Genomic DNA, 14,906 nt, shown 5'->3' with positions numbered 1-14,906 from the left:
ACCGTGAAGTCGGAAGATCTCTTGGATAAACACTTGGGCCAACTTGGAAGCTGACGGGAGACTGGTGAGGGGTAAGAAATGTGCCATCTTGGTGAACCGGTCAACTACCACCCAGATGGTATTAAACTTATTGCATATAGGCAGATCTGTAACAAAGTCCATCGACAAATGGGTCCACGGTCGACTGGGAACAGATAATGGAACCAGTTGCCCCGCAGGAGACTGGCGGGGAACTTTGTGTTGGGCACACTTTGGGCAAGAGGCAATAAACTCCTTGACGTCCTTCTTCAGAGATGGCCACCAGTAGGACCTAGAGATAAACTTGAGGGTTTTCTGAATGCCTGTATGTCCGGCAAAACGGGAAGCATGGGCCCAATGCATGAGCTTCTTCCTTAACACCGGCTTCACAAAACTTTTCCCTGATGGGGGCGTAGAGTCCATCCCTACCGTGGAGAATGCCAACGGATTAATAATAGGATGCTTGTCTGAAGACTCTGACTCATTTTCTTGCTCCCAAGAGCGGGAAAGGGCATCGGCCTTGCGATTCTGAGAGCCCGGACAGAACTGGAGTTTAAAGTCGAACCTGGAAAAGAAAAGTGCCCATCTGGCCTGACGGGGGTTAAGACATTGTGCGCCTTTCAGGTATAAAAGATTCTTGTGGTCGATAAGTATCGTGATTGAATGAGAAGCTCCCTCCAACAGATATCTCCACTCCTCAAGAGCGAGCTTGATGGCTAGCAACTCCTGGTCGCCAATGGCATAGTTGCGCTCAGCTGGGGAGAACTTCCGGGAGAAGAAACTGCAGGGATGTAGATGGCCATCTTTAGCCCTCTGGGATAACACCGCTCCTACTCCAACGGAGGAGGCATCCACCTGTAAGATGAAAGGAGAGTCGGTGTCGGGCTGTTTCAGAACTGGTGCAGAGATGAAACGTTGTTTTAGAAGATGAAAAGCTTGCGTAGCTTCTTCAGATCACTTGGACGGGTTAGCACCCTTCTTGGTTAATGCAGTGATAGGCGCCACAATGGTGGAAAAGTCCCACAATGGTGGAAAAGTCTTGTATGAACTTTCTGTAATAATTGGCGAACCCTAAGAACCTCTGGACCCCTTTGAGGGTTAAGGGTATCGGCCAATTCTGGATTGCTTGTAGTTTCTCAGGATCCATCTCTAGTCCGGAACCGGACACAATGTAACCTAGGAACGGAATGGATTTAACTTCAAAGACACATTTCTCCAATTTGCAATAGAGATGATTGACACGGAGACGGGACAGAACCTCCTTTACCCAGAAACGATGTTCCTCTAGATTATTGGCAAAGATGAGGATATCATCTAGATAAACCACGACATGGCGGTATAAGATGTCTCTGAAGATCTCATTCTCGAAATGCTGGAAGACAGCTGGAGCGTTGCTCAATCCGAAGGGCATGACGAGGTACTCATAATGTCCATCACGGGTGTTAAAAGCGGTCTTCCTCTCGTCACCCTCACGGATCCGGATGAGATTGTAGACACCCCTCAAATCCAACTTTGTAAAGATGGTTGCTCCGCTGACTCTATCGAAGAGCTCTGTAATCAAAGGTAAAGGATACCGGTTCTTGACAGTAATGTCGTTCAGACCTCTATAATCGATGCACGGTCGCAGACCACCGTCCTTCTTCTTAACGAAGAAGAAGCCTGCGCCAGCTGGAGAAGAAGAAGGTCGGATAAAACCTTTCGCCAGGTTCTCTTTGATGTACTCCTCCATGGAGTGCGTCTCAGGCAGAGACAACGGGTAAGTTCGGCCTCGAGGTGGAACCTTCCCTGGAATGAGATCAATTGGGCAGTCCCATTCTCTATGAGGAGGAAGGATATCAGCAGAAGCCTTACTGAACACGTCCGTGTAGTCTTGATATGGAGGAGGTGGAACATCAGACGACCTGGGGAAAGAAGAACAAACAGGAAGCACTTTGGACAAACAAGTCTTAGCACAGGAGGGACCCCATGCTAGTATTTGCATAGTCGTCCAGTCAATCGACGGATTGTGGAGACGGAGCCATGGAAGGCCCAAAACCACTGGATGTGTGGCTCTTGGAATCACTAGGAAGGAAATAAATTCTGCATGAAGAACTCCCACTCTCAGACAAACTGGTAGAGTCCTTAGAGAAATAACTGCGTCGAAAATCTTGCTGCCATCTACTGCAGTTAAGGAGATGGACGAAGGAAGTCTCTCGGTGGGTAGGGACCACCGTTTAACATAAGCTTCGGTTATGAAATTCCCAGCTGCTCCGGAATCAAGGAGGGCAATGACGTTCCTGTAACGTTGAGCAATTTGGAGCGAGACTGGGAGATTACAATCATGAGGAGATGGAGAGGAGATCATTGGCGAGCTAGGATTTGGAGTTTCCCGGACGTTTGGGACAGGCATTGATAATGTGAGACGGAGCTGCACAATAGAGACAGAGAGACTCAGAGAGACTTCTTCGGCGCTCAGCGGGAGATAGACGGGAACGGCCAATTTGCATGGGCTCATCCTTGGATGGAGACGGTTGACGAAGAGGAGGAGCAGAAGATTTTGGAGCAGACGATCTTCCTCGCTCGGTTGCTCTCTCTCTGAAACGTAGATCAACCTTCGTGCAAAGAGAAATTAGCTCATCCAACTTAGAGGGCAAGTCTCTGGTAGCTAACTCATCCTTGATGCGTTCTGATAAGCCATGCCAGAATGCAGCATACAGGGCCTCGTCGTTCCATGCCAGTTCGGATGCCGGGATTTTGAACTGTATGAGATACTGTCCCACAGTACGTGTTCCCTGGCGTAAACGGAGAATCTCAGATGAAGCAGAGGTTACCCGGCCTGGCTCGTCGAAGATGCGCCTAAATGTTGCCACAAAGTCCGTATAGGAGGACAGCAGGTGATCAGACTTCTCCCATAAAGGTGATGCCCAGTCAAGGGCGGAGCCGCTGAGAAGGGAAATAATATAGGCAATTTTAGTACGGTCGCTGGGGAAATTGCCAGGCTGAAGCTCAAAGTGGATTTCGCATTGGTTAAGAAATCCCCTGCAGAACCTTGGAGATCCGTCAAATTTTGCTGGCGTTGGGAGATGAAGACGTGGAATGGAAATGGGTAAGGTGGGTGGGGTTACAGCTGGTGTCATTGTTGTGGACGCACCGGACGTGCCAGGTCCACGGAGGGTCGTTTGAATCCCGTCCAGCCGCGTAGAGAGATCCTGGAGACAGCGGATGATGTGGCCTTGTGCAGCCTCCTGATGTTCAAGTCGGGCTGCCTGTTCTTGCATCGGCCTGGCCGCTTGATCCTGGTCTCCGGCTGGATTCATATGGTCAGTGCTTACTGTCACAACTGAGGGTTTTGGCTGACAGGAGAAAGCCTCAGTTGTAGGGGCTGAGAGGAACTTAAACCGGGGAGGTTTAATCAGACCCCTGGACATGTAAGTGTTAAAAGGAAACCCGAAGGTGTGACCATGACAACCAGGTAAAAGTCAAAATAAAAGTTTATTAACAGACTCTGTGTAAACAAACAGCATTCAAGGTAAATAATGGCAATGATAAATAATATGATTCCTGGAGCACTCTGACCATGAAATGGTTTCACAGGACACTGGTAGGTTAAAAACAGTTGTTAAAGTCCTTAGATGGAATAACCTTACCAGGCCTGGCTGTAGTAGTGAAGATATCCAAGGAACATGCCAGTAGATGGAACAGATGAAGCTGGTAACTTGAATCAGCTGTTGTAATTGCTGGATGGAACCAGCCAGGTGGTAAGGCACGGAGTGGATGCGGAATGGAATCAGCCAGATGATAAAGTCACTGAATGAATGCTGGGTGGAACCAGCCAGGTGATGAAACACGGAGTGAATATAGTAAGATGCTAGGGAGCGTGGAAACAGAGCAGTTAAAGGATGATTACCGGTGGTAGTGGATACTGCTGGAAGCAGATGAAATAGCTGGAAGCTGGAAACTGGATCAGCTACGGAGGACTGTAGAGTCAGGCTGCACCGCAGGATGGTAGGCAGGTGCGGGTCTCTTTGGTGGATGCTGGAGACAGGAGCTGGAACCTGGAAACACAACCACAGGAGAGAGACTGGAACAAGGTATGACAAACAAAGCACTGACGATTTCCTGGCCCAGGCACAGGATACTTATACCTGCAGCAATGCAGGCATTGGCTGGGCAATTATGCAGATTTCCAGAGGCAGTGGATTGGAGGAACTGAGACATGTGATTGGATCCAACATGGCTGCGCCCATGTTAGAACTTGGAGGGAAAGCTAGTTTGGAAACCATGTGGAAACGTAGCAGTAATGGCGGCGCCGGCCGCAGAGGACAGGAGACGCCAAATTGACAAGTGTATGCTGAGACTCGTGGATGACAGCGGAGGCCGCGGCAGACATGAAGCACCACTCTGACAACCTGCAACTATAACACAGGAGCGACGGCGGAGGCCGCGGAGGATGGGAGACGCCATGCAGGATTCAAACATGGCGGTGCTGTGACAGCGTCTCAGCGTGACAGGAGGGATATGCAGCATGTAGAGACAGATGGGATCCGGCCTTGGAACGCTGAGCCAGCCTCAGGAGACATCTGAAAGGCAAGTAATGGCGATACAGATACCCGGATCGTGACAATGTGATTTTGGGAGATTCAGGATCCAACCATGTTCCCTGAGCAGATGAGTCGTGAGAACAATGGACTGCAAAATTTTCTCCCTGGACAATGCTTTTATCAACAGATCGTCCAGATATGGCATTATGTTCAACCCTGTCTGCGGAGGAGAACCAGCATCTCTGCCATCACCTTTGTGAACACCCTCGGTCCTGTGGAGAGGCCAAATGGCAGTGCCTGAAATTGATAGTAACTGTCCAACAGTGCAAATCTGAGATAAGCCTGGTGCGGCAGCCAAATCGGAATGTGGAGGTACGCATCCTTGATATCCATGGATACCAGTAATTCTCCCTCCTCCAGACCTGAAACCACTGCTCTGAGATACTCCATTTTGAATTTGAACACCCTCAGGTAAGGGTTCAACAATGTCAAGTTCAAAATTGGTCTGACCGAACCATCCGGTTTCGGTACCACGAAAAGATTTGAATAATAACCCTTGTTTTGCATATGAGGTGGAACTGGGACAATGACCTGTGACTTTTCCAAATTTAGGATGGCTTCCTGTAGGATAGCCCTGTCTGTCAGCAAAGCTGGCAAGCCTGATTTGAAGAATCGGTAAGACGGGAGTTTCTGAAATGTCTGAGTCTCACACCCACCAGCCCGTCCTCCAGGCTTTGAGGTCCACCGTCATGCTGAGGATATTGAGGAACCAGAAGCAGGTCTCTGGTCCTGGGAGCCTGCAGGTGCAGGCTTTTTGGATTATGCCCGACCACCTTTAAAAAAAGTGGTAGGAGGATAGGACATTTTTGCCTTAGCGGTCCGAAAGGACTGCGGCACAGCTGAAGAAAATGGTTTCTTCGTAGAAGGTGTAACAGAGGGAAGAAAAGGTGACTTACCCGCGGTTGCCGTGGAAATCCAAGCATCCAACGCTTCCCCAAAAAGAGCCTGACCTGTGTAGGGTAGGTTCTCCACACTTCTCCTGGATTCTGCGTCTGCAGACCATTGGCGTAGCCAGAGTCCCCTGCGGGCTGAGGCCAACATGTAAAATATCCGTGCACTCAGCGTACCCAGGTCCTTCATGGATTCCACCATGAACTCGCAGAATCCTGTATGTTATGTAAAAACAATGCAATGTCACTTCTATCCATTGTATCCAAATCCTCTATTAATGTGCCTGACCACTTTACTATGGCTTCAGAAATCCCTGCATAGGCAATAGTGGCCTTAACGCCACTCCTGAAGCAGTGTAAATGGATTTGAGTGTAGTGTCAATTTTACGATCAGCCGGTTCTTTTAAGGTGGTAGATCCAGGGACAGTCTGGAGACAGATGCATCCACAATGGGTGGGTTTTCCCATGTTTTCCTATCTTCCTCAGGGAAGGGAAAAGCAAGCAGAACCCTTTTTGGGATCTGGAATTTTTTCTCCGGGTTTTTCCAGGATTTTTCAAATATAGCGTTTAATTCTTTAGATGCAGGGAAGGTTAGCAAGGCTCTCTTATTGTCAGTGAAGTAGGCCTCCTCAACCTGCTCAAGTGTTGTGTCATTTATGTTTAACACATCTCTAATGGCCTCAAACATGAGCTGTACCCCCTTAGCAAGGGATGCTGCCCCCCTCAGCACAGTCTCATCACCATCTGCAGTTTCAGAATCGGTATCCGTGTAATCTTGCATAATTTGGGCAAGTGCACGTTTCTGTGGGAACATGCTAGGGGATTTTGCAGGAATAGGTACAGAGCCTGACCAAACTGCCATAGACTTCTTCAGCACCTCAGTTTCAGTCTCAGTTCTAGCTACCCTAGTAGAGGGGTGTAGTAGGGTATGCCGGTGGCCGGGCTCCCGGCGACCAGCATACCAGCGCCGGAATCCCGACCGCCAGCATACCAACAGCTGGTCGAGCGCAAATGAGCCCCTTGCGGGCACGGTGGCACGCTACGCGAGCCACGCCTCTATTCTCCCTCCAGGGGGGTCGTGGACCCCCAAGAGGGAGAAAAAGTGTTGGTATGCCGGGTGTCGGGATTCCGGCGCCGGTATACTGTGCGCCGGGATCCCGACAGCCTGCAACCTGAAGACCACCCCTAGTAGAGAACTGAGAGAGAATTCCTTTGATAGAGGTTAACCAATTAGGTTCAACAATAGATCTGAGACAAAGCATTGTCCTGTGTACATTAAATGGATCCCTCCTGAGAGTTGATCGCTCGCTAGCAGTTTGTAGCAGCCGTGCAAACACTATGCTGCCGCCCACTGGGAGTGTATTTTAGCTTAGCAGAAGTGCGAACGAATGGATCGCAGAGCGGCTACAAAGTTTTTTTGTGCAGTTTCAGAGTAGCTCCAAACCTACTCAGCGCTTGCGATCACTTCAAACTGTTCAGTTCTTGTTTTGATGTCATACACCCGCCCAGCGTTCGCCCAGCCACGCCTGCGTTTTTCCTGGCACTCCTGCGTTTTTCCAAACACTCCCTGAAACCGGTCAGTTGCCACCCAGAAACGCCCACTTCATGTCAATCACTCTGCGGCCACCAGTGCGACTGAAATGCTTCTCTAGACCCTGTGCAAAACTACATCGTTCGTTGTGTTCGTACGACGCGCATGCGCATTGTGCCGCATGTGCAGAATTGCCATTTTTTAGCCTGATCGCTGCACTGCGAACAAATGCAGCTAGCTATCAACTCAGAATGACCACCAGAGTCTCTAGACATAGCTATGTGAGATATTAACACACACACACACACAGGGAAATGTCAGACACAGTTTCCCCCCAAGCATGCCACAGAGAGACACAGAGATTGAAGCCAACCCACACACAGCACTTTTTGAGGTAGAACTAATGAAACTACCAGCGCTGTCTGTGTACCTTAATAGACTACACAGACTTTACACAGCCTCCCCTTTCCCCCTTTCTACAACCCCCTGGTACCGCACAGGATAGCTGGAGTTGCTTGGAGGGACAGCTCTCCCTGTCAGCGTCTGTTGTACAGGAGCTGCAGGCAGGAAAATGGCACTGAACGCTGCTGGGTCCGCTCTGAAGAGAAGCTCCGCCCCGCGAACATGGTGCTGCTTCCCGCTCTCCGTTATATTATATTGGCCTGAGGATTTCTGCTGGCAGCGATCCGGGACCCTGACAGGCTTGCTGACCAGTGTAGGGTATAGGCGCTGGCTCAGGGCGCCCCTCACGGCATCGCACTATGTACCGATGAGCCCCGGAATGCAGTTAGTACTGCGCTCCCTACCCTGTTGCTGCCATCTTCACAACGGCTCCCCGCTTGCCAGGAGGGCCGGTGACTCACTCGCCACCGAATTCTTCTGGCTCTGTAAGGGGGTAGCAGCATGCTGTTGGGGTGAGCGATCCCCTGTGGCGGCGAATGTTCGATCCCCTAAGGAGCTCAGTGTCCTGTCAGCGGAGATAGTGGCTCAGACCCCGCAGGGCGGACACTAGTCCCCCCCTTAGTCCGTCGAAGCAGGGAGGCTGTTGCCAGCAGCCTCCCTGTAAAATAATAAACTCTATAAAAACTTTTACTAGAGAAACTCTGGAGAGCTCCTCTAGCTGTGACCGGCTCCTCCGGGCACATTTTCTAAACTGAGTCTGGTAGGAGGGGCATAGAGGTAGGAGCCAGCCCACACTCTCAAACTCTTAAAGTTCCAGTGGCTCCTAGTGGACCCATCTATACCCCATGGTACTAATATGGACCCCAGTATCCCCTAGGACGTAAGAGAAAAGGCAAATAAAGTGCTTGCGTGCATAAAACGGGGCATTGATACAAGGGACGAGGATGTAATCCTGCCACTGTACAAATCATTGGTATGTCCACACCTGGAATATTATGTTCAGTTTTGGGCACCATATTATAAAAAAGATAATGGGGAACTAGAAAAGGTTCAAAAGCGAGTTACTAAATTGATTAAAGGGTTAGAGATACTTGAATACGAGGAAAGGCTTACTAGGTTAAATATGTATACTCTAGAAAAGAGGCGTCTAAGAGGAGACATTAGTAATATTTTCAAATATGTAAAGGGTCATTACAAGGAGCTAGCAGGGGATTTGTTCATTAATAGAACTCTGTATAGAACATGTGGGCACTCACTGAGGAGGAGAGAAAATTCCGTACACAACGTAGGAAAGGGTTCTTCACAGTAAGGGCAATAAAGATTTGGAACTCCCTGCCGGAGAAGGTAATAATGGCAGACTCTCTAAATGCATTTAAAAACGGATTGGACAAATTTCTAACTGGAAAACGTATCCAGGGTTATAGCATTTAGCAGAGTGACATTAATATCTGGGAGTGGTAGAACCGTAGTTGTCAATTGGTATTAAACTATTACTTCAGCAGGTGCTTTATAATATAAACAGCTTAACACAGAATACAGTTTGAACCCGATGGGCATTTTGCCTCTTTTCAACCTCACAATGTAACACTAACTATGTAACTATATGAAACCCTTGGCAACGAGCAGATAATTTAAAAGTAATTAGAAGCTTTACTGTAGGTCATAATGTATCACGGCATTGTGGTGTGTGGCATAATATGGTGCAAGGGGCATTACTGTGTGGGGCTTAATACGGTGGAATTTTTTTTTTCATCCTGTGGTGACCGGGGCCTGTTGGTGCAGGGTCAAAAACTGGGGTGTAAGGATGTCTTTTCCTGTGAGACCGTGCCCATTTTAAGCTAAACCATGCCCATTTAGTGAGGCCATGTCCCCTTGTCGGGAGCAAATGTGTTGTTTTATATCTATGGGGGATGGGGGGGGGTGCATTTTTGAATCTCACACTGGGAGATTTAAAACAGGCCAGATATGTCAAACTAAAAATCGCAACTGAGCCGAATAATCAAGGTCTAAGGGGTACATTTACTAAGCAGTGATAAGAGTGGAGAAGTAAGCCAGTGGAGAAGTTGCCCATGGAAACCAATCAGCACTGAAGTAACATCTATAATTTGCATACTATAAAATGATACAGAGCTGCTGATTGGTTGATGGGGAAATTTCTCCACTGGCTCACTTCTCCGTTCTTATCACTGCTTAGTAAATGTTCCCCTAAGTCTTGTGTGGGCTGCAAGAAAAAGGCTTATATGAAATTTTGAAAGGTTTATTAGAAATACCAACAATAAAGTATAATCAAAGAGATGTCAAGTATCAGGAAGAAAACAACTTTAATAGTGTGAGCTGGGAGCTTTGTCATTCACCCTCATATATCACTGCGCGGTCCCCTCTCCTCTATATATTAATCACATATCAGTGTGAGCTGGGAGCTGTGTTATTCCCCTTCATATATCACTGTGCAGTCCCCTGTCCTGTATAATACAGATCAGTGTGAGCAGTGTCGGATTGGGGCATGAAGGGCCCACCGGGGAAATGCAGTGGTAGGAGTCCATGTTTAGAGGCTTGGCAAACCATTAATGTATGGTCTGGGACCCTTGATAAATATATATAGTAAATACTGATAGTGAATATATAATGTACCAGATTAATAACTGTGCAGTATAAGGTAACCTATGTATAGTGTATAACTCAAGTGCTCAGTCTGGAGCCTGATCCTTAGAGGAGGAGGGGCCCCCAGGCAGTGGGGCCCACCAGTGGTTTCCCCTGTACCCCTGTGGGTCAGTCCGACCCTGAGTGTGAACTAGTAAAATGTGTCACTTCCAGCCCCCTACTGTACCTCCAATCCAGCAGTTGCCCTCTGGTATCCCCTCTTGCTCCTTGTGTCCCCTCTGTGCCTCCTGTGCCAGCCCCCTCCAATTTACCTTCTTTGCTGAGAGATGTTTTTCTATGCAGATTCCAGGAGAATCCTCCTGCAATTAGGGCAGCTTGGTACACAGGGCAGTTGGGCACACATACATACAAGGCGTGATGGCTTCAGTGCTAATGGCAGGCTTTGCATTCACTGCAGCTCCCCCCATGGACATTTCCCCATCTCTATCGTTTTTTTCTCCCATATGTGCAGAATGGCAAATGCTGCCTGCTTGTAGCTAAGCTCCGATAATGGCAGATGTTCCAATAGTAACTCATCCGGCGGTGGTGGTGGGCCACATTCCATTGTTTTTAAAAACTTAAACTTGGGCCGCAAAAGTATGTGTTGTGTGTCGCATGCAGCCCCGCGGCTTTCAGGTATTTCAGGCCCCCTCCGACACTTCAATCTTTCACAACACTACAGCTGATGTTTGGGAAATAGAGCTTATGTTATCATTTACACTTTCAGTATTCACACAGACACCAATACCCAGTTGAAATAAAGTCTGCTGACCTCTTTTGTGACAGCGCAATCAGAGCCGGCCATAGGCATAGGCAATTGCCTAGGGCATTTGATATGCCTAGGGGCATCAGCAGCTTCTGCTGATTAAAATGATATGCGGCATGTCTATATTCTGTGTGTAGCATTTCATATGCAGATACAGCCACAGTCTCACACAGTATATAGGCATGCTGCATATAATTTTAATCAACAGAAGCTGCTTGTGCATCCTAGCCACATAGCAATGCAAATAAGATGCATTTTCATTAAAAAAAATGTGCCCGACGTTAGTACTGAGGCAAGATTTATGAGGACACATCTGTATCCAAGCAGAGGCAGAGGTCACAGTGTTAGTGGCAGTGTGAGTGCTGTGTGCATGTGAGTGGGTTGGTTGTGCAGTAGTGTTCGGAATATGTGTAAGGAGCATTATGTGTGTCATGTAAAAATGCATTAATAATGTGCAACATATGTGTAAGGGGCACTATGTGTGTCATTATGTGTATAAGGGCATTAATAATGTGCGGCATATGTGTAACAGGGTACTACTGTATGTGTCATGTGTATAGGGGCACTAATAATGTGCAGAAAATGTGTAGGGGGCACTATGTGTGTCATTATGTGTATAAGGGCATTAATAATGTGCGGCACATGTGTAAGGGACATTATGTGTAAAAGGGCATTAATAAAGGTTGTCATAATGTGTAAGGCACATTATGTTTATATTATAAGGACATTAATAATGTGTCTCATATGTGTTAGGGGCAATACTGTGTGGCATTATGTGTTTAAGGTGCTCTACTATGTGGCGTTGCGTATAGAAAGGGCACTACTGTGTCGTCTAATGTGAATAAAGAGCAATAGGGTGTGGTGTAATGTGAATAAGGAGCAATTCAGTGTGATGTAATGTGAATAAGGGGCTTTACTGTGAGGAGTAATGTTTATAAGGTAAAGTGATACTACTGTGGGATGTAATATGAATTATGGAAACTATTGCATGATCATATGTGAATAAAGTTGCAGTATTGTGTGGCGTAATTGGAATTGGGGTTACTATTGTGTGGCCATGCCCCTTGCCAGCAAAAACACCCCCCTTTTTGGGCTGTGCGCCAAATGTGCGAACTGTTCCTATTTAAAATATAGGGGGGTACAAACACTAAAATAAGGAGTACTATGGATGAGGGGTGATGGTGCTGGTAAAGAAGTGCAAGGTCAGAGGCAGAACCAGCGGTGGTGCTAGGGGGCACCAGCCAAAATCTTGCCTAGGGCATCATATTGGTTAGGGCCGACTCTGAGCGCAATCATTCTTCCTTCTCTTTTCTCTTTTGACATAGTGCTAGTACGCTATTGGTATGTTGTCTTCCTCCTACCCCCCACTGTCTGCCTGAAAACAAACATCTGCTGACTACGAGTGTTCATTGCTACGTGTACAATGTGCATTTAACCAATGGAGCCCAAGGGGGCATGAAACAGTGCTGCAGTGAAAACATTTTTAAAAGCCCATTGTCTCTGCAAAGCACCTAGGCCTCGGCCTCTCCAGCCTTATGAGTAATGCGGCCCTGTAATTGGGTTGCACAAAAGTAATGCTGTAGGACTATAATATACTGTTTTAATATTTTACACATGTACAGTGTTATCTCGGACAACAGAAGATGGCTGCAGAAAGCCAAAATATTAAAAAAAAACGGCGCCACTGTTATCCCAGAATGTCAGCAGCAGATCCTAAGGGTCAGGTTTAAATACAAAAAATACAGGACTTCTCATCCAGATATGGACATTTATTGCACAATTTAGCATATATTAAGAACACTAAGACACCGGCCGGTATCACATAAAATAAACCATAAACAATTATAATTAATTCAATTACAACAGTCCTAGCAATTAGGGTCATATATACATATAACCAGTAAGATACTCCTTATCTTTAATATTAGTAACAAGCACCCTCAACGTGTATTGCATGCATATTAGAATAAAAGTCCAGCCATATATATAAAAATGCAAGGGTTAATAAACTTGTTAGTCTCTGGTTAGAGCTTAAAAATACACTCCTCCGGACTTCATGCATTGTCCAACTGAAAACTTTTTTTAGAAAACGTGCAGGCGTCCCTGCAATATACAGCAAGTTCAATACAAAAGGTCCTTCTGTTGTTAGTATATTAACTCAGCACAATGGTAATGGAGCACACTCCTTATTCCCCCTTAGCACTGGGGTCCACGTGCTAGCAGCTTTCTCTTCCCCCTTTCTAGATGTTGGAAACGGGGTAGTCAGGCGGATTATTTAGCCGGTCGGCTGGTAACTCACGTAACGGAGGGTATGCACTCCTCTTACTTCGACCTCCACAGACGCGTTTCCCCGCTTATAGTAATTGTCAGCCGCTTCCTCAGTGTGTATGTGGCTGCAGAAAGCATCTGCACAAAAGTTGAAAGTGGGCACGCCCCTGGCAGTGGGCAAACACATGCGCAGGTGTACAATCATCAAGTACATGGACAGACACTTTTTTGTTTGCTATGTAAATGGCCCTTAAAAGTAAGTTATCTTTCAAATGAAAACTGAAGAGAGCATGAGAAAAGATATCACATCTAGGACAAACACATCTTGGTCTTCTTGCCTGTTATCATCATTGCTCATCATTACATTACATTACTGTGTATTTCTAGGGCACCAGCAGCAGCGATAGACAGCTGAGAGATCAGACAGGGACATAAAAGTTGAAGAGACATTACAGACAAAGGGAAATGAAAACCTGTTAGAGAGTTTACAATCTAGAGGTGGGACTTTGCTGTAATACATATGTGAATCTAGGTCGCGTGCTAGTGTAATCTATTAATTTTCTTAATATTTATTTATAAACCACAACATAGTGACAGTAACATTGCTTAGGCATATAGACAAAACCAGCTGTTTATCAGATGTATACAAGTTTATTTCCATGCCAGCCACTGCCTGTTTAGATGTTTTTCATACTGATTTGTTATAACCCATATGTTCAAAAGTATTAAGAGCCAGATGTACGAAGCCTTGAAAAGTGAGAAATTTCATGGTGATAAAAGTACCAACCAACCAACCAACCAACCAACCTAAGGGCGGTATTCAAATGATATACCCTCCCCATTCTCCTTTCTAAAGTGATCTCCATTATCGCGCATATTGTGCCCATAGTAATCAGTTTTAGCTGCGTAAAGGGTTGGGCGCCCTCACTACCCCAGGGGTAGCGAGCTAAAATTATTACATCACTGCTGCCAGTAGAAACAGAATGGATGTGGAAGGGGGTGAAAAGAATTGAATACCGCCCCAACTGTCATTTTTCAAACCCAGCCTGTGACATGGCAGTTAGAAGCTGATTGGTTGGTACTTTATCACTGTGAAACTTATCACTTTTCAAAGCTTAGTACATCTGGCCCTTAGTCATCTAATTCAATGTATGACAATAGGTGTCACCTGAATTGCAAATTGTCTTGACCCCTTTTATTTAACCCTTTTCAGGTACTCAGAAACCCCCTTGCGTGCACTACTGCTTAGACTGTAGAATATTCTCTGTAGACAACTTAGAAAAAAATCAGTCTTGCTTTTCAATATACTTTCTTTTTATACCCTCTCTTCATAATTTAGTGTCATTAGATTCATATTTACTTATTATCATATTTATAATATGTATCTTTAGGATCTCAAATATGCTTAACATACATCACTTGACTTTTATGTACGTTATCAATAAAGCAATAAAGATGAAAATGACCCGCTCGTACCAAACAACTTGCTTCACAAATAAACCATTAGTAAACAAATGTGGAGTGAGTCAAATGAATTTGTGACAAGGGATGTTTTTAAAACATCAGGGGTGGATTGGCCATAGGGATCCCACTGAAGATCCCATGTGGGGCCTGTTTTGTTTGTTGACATGTGAGGGGTGGTTTTGTGGCCATGGTTACATGGTATACCTCTGGTGCTGCCTGTGAGGCTACTTCTACAAATTTTTCCAGGGCCACTTTCAGTTCTCAATCCGCCCCTGCCCGACTTTGAAAGGAAGTACAATGGAATATGCTAGCGCTACATACATGTTAATAATAAATTAATATATAGA

General features: G+C 46.3%; 1 long non-coding RNA gene across 2 annotated transcripts in view; it reads right to left on the bottom strand.

The window, feature by feature from the left end:
* Positions 1-14,906, bottom strand: part of LOC134928991 (uncharacterized) — a 250,974-nt gene that overhangs the window by 47,867 nt on the left and 188,201 nt on the right. The window lies entirely within an intron of this gene.

This window comes from Pseudophryne corroboree, chromosome 5 (genome assembly GCF_028390025.1).
Source record: "Pseudophryne corroboree isolate aPseCor3 chromosome 5, aPseCor3.hap2, whole genome shotgun sequence".
NCBI classification, from domain to species: Eukaryota; Metazoa; Chordata; class Amphibia; order Anura; family Myobatrachidae; genus Pseudophryne; species Pseudophryne corroboree.
Note: the sequence above shows the minus strand (reverse complement) of the source record. Positions and strands in the feature narration are given on the sequence as shown.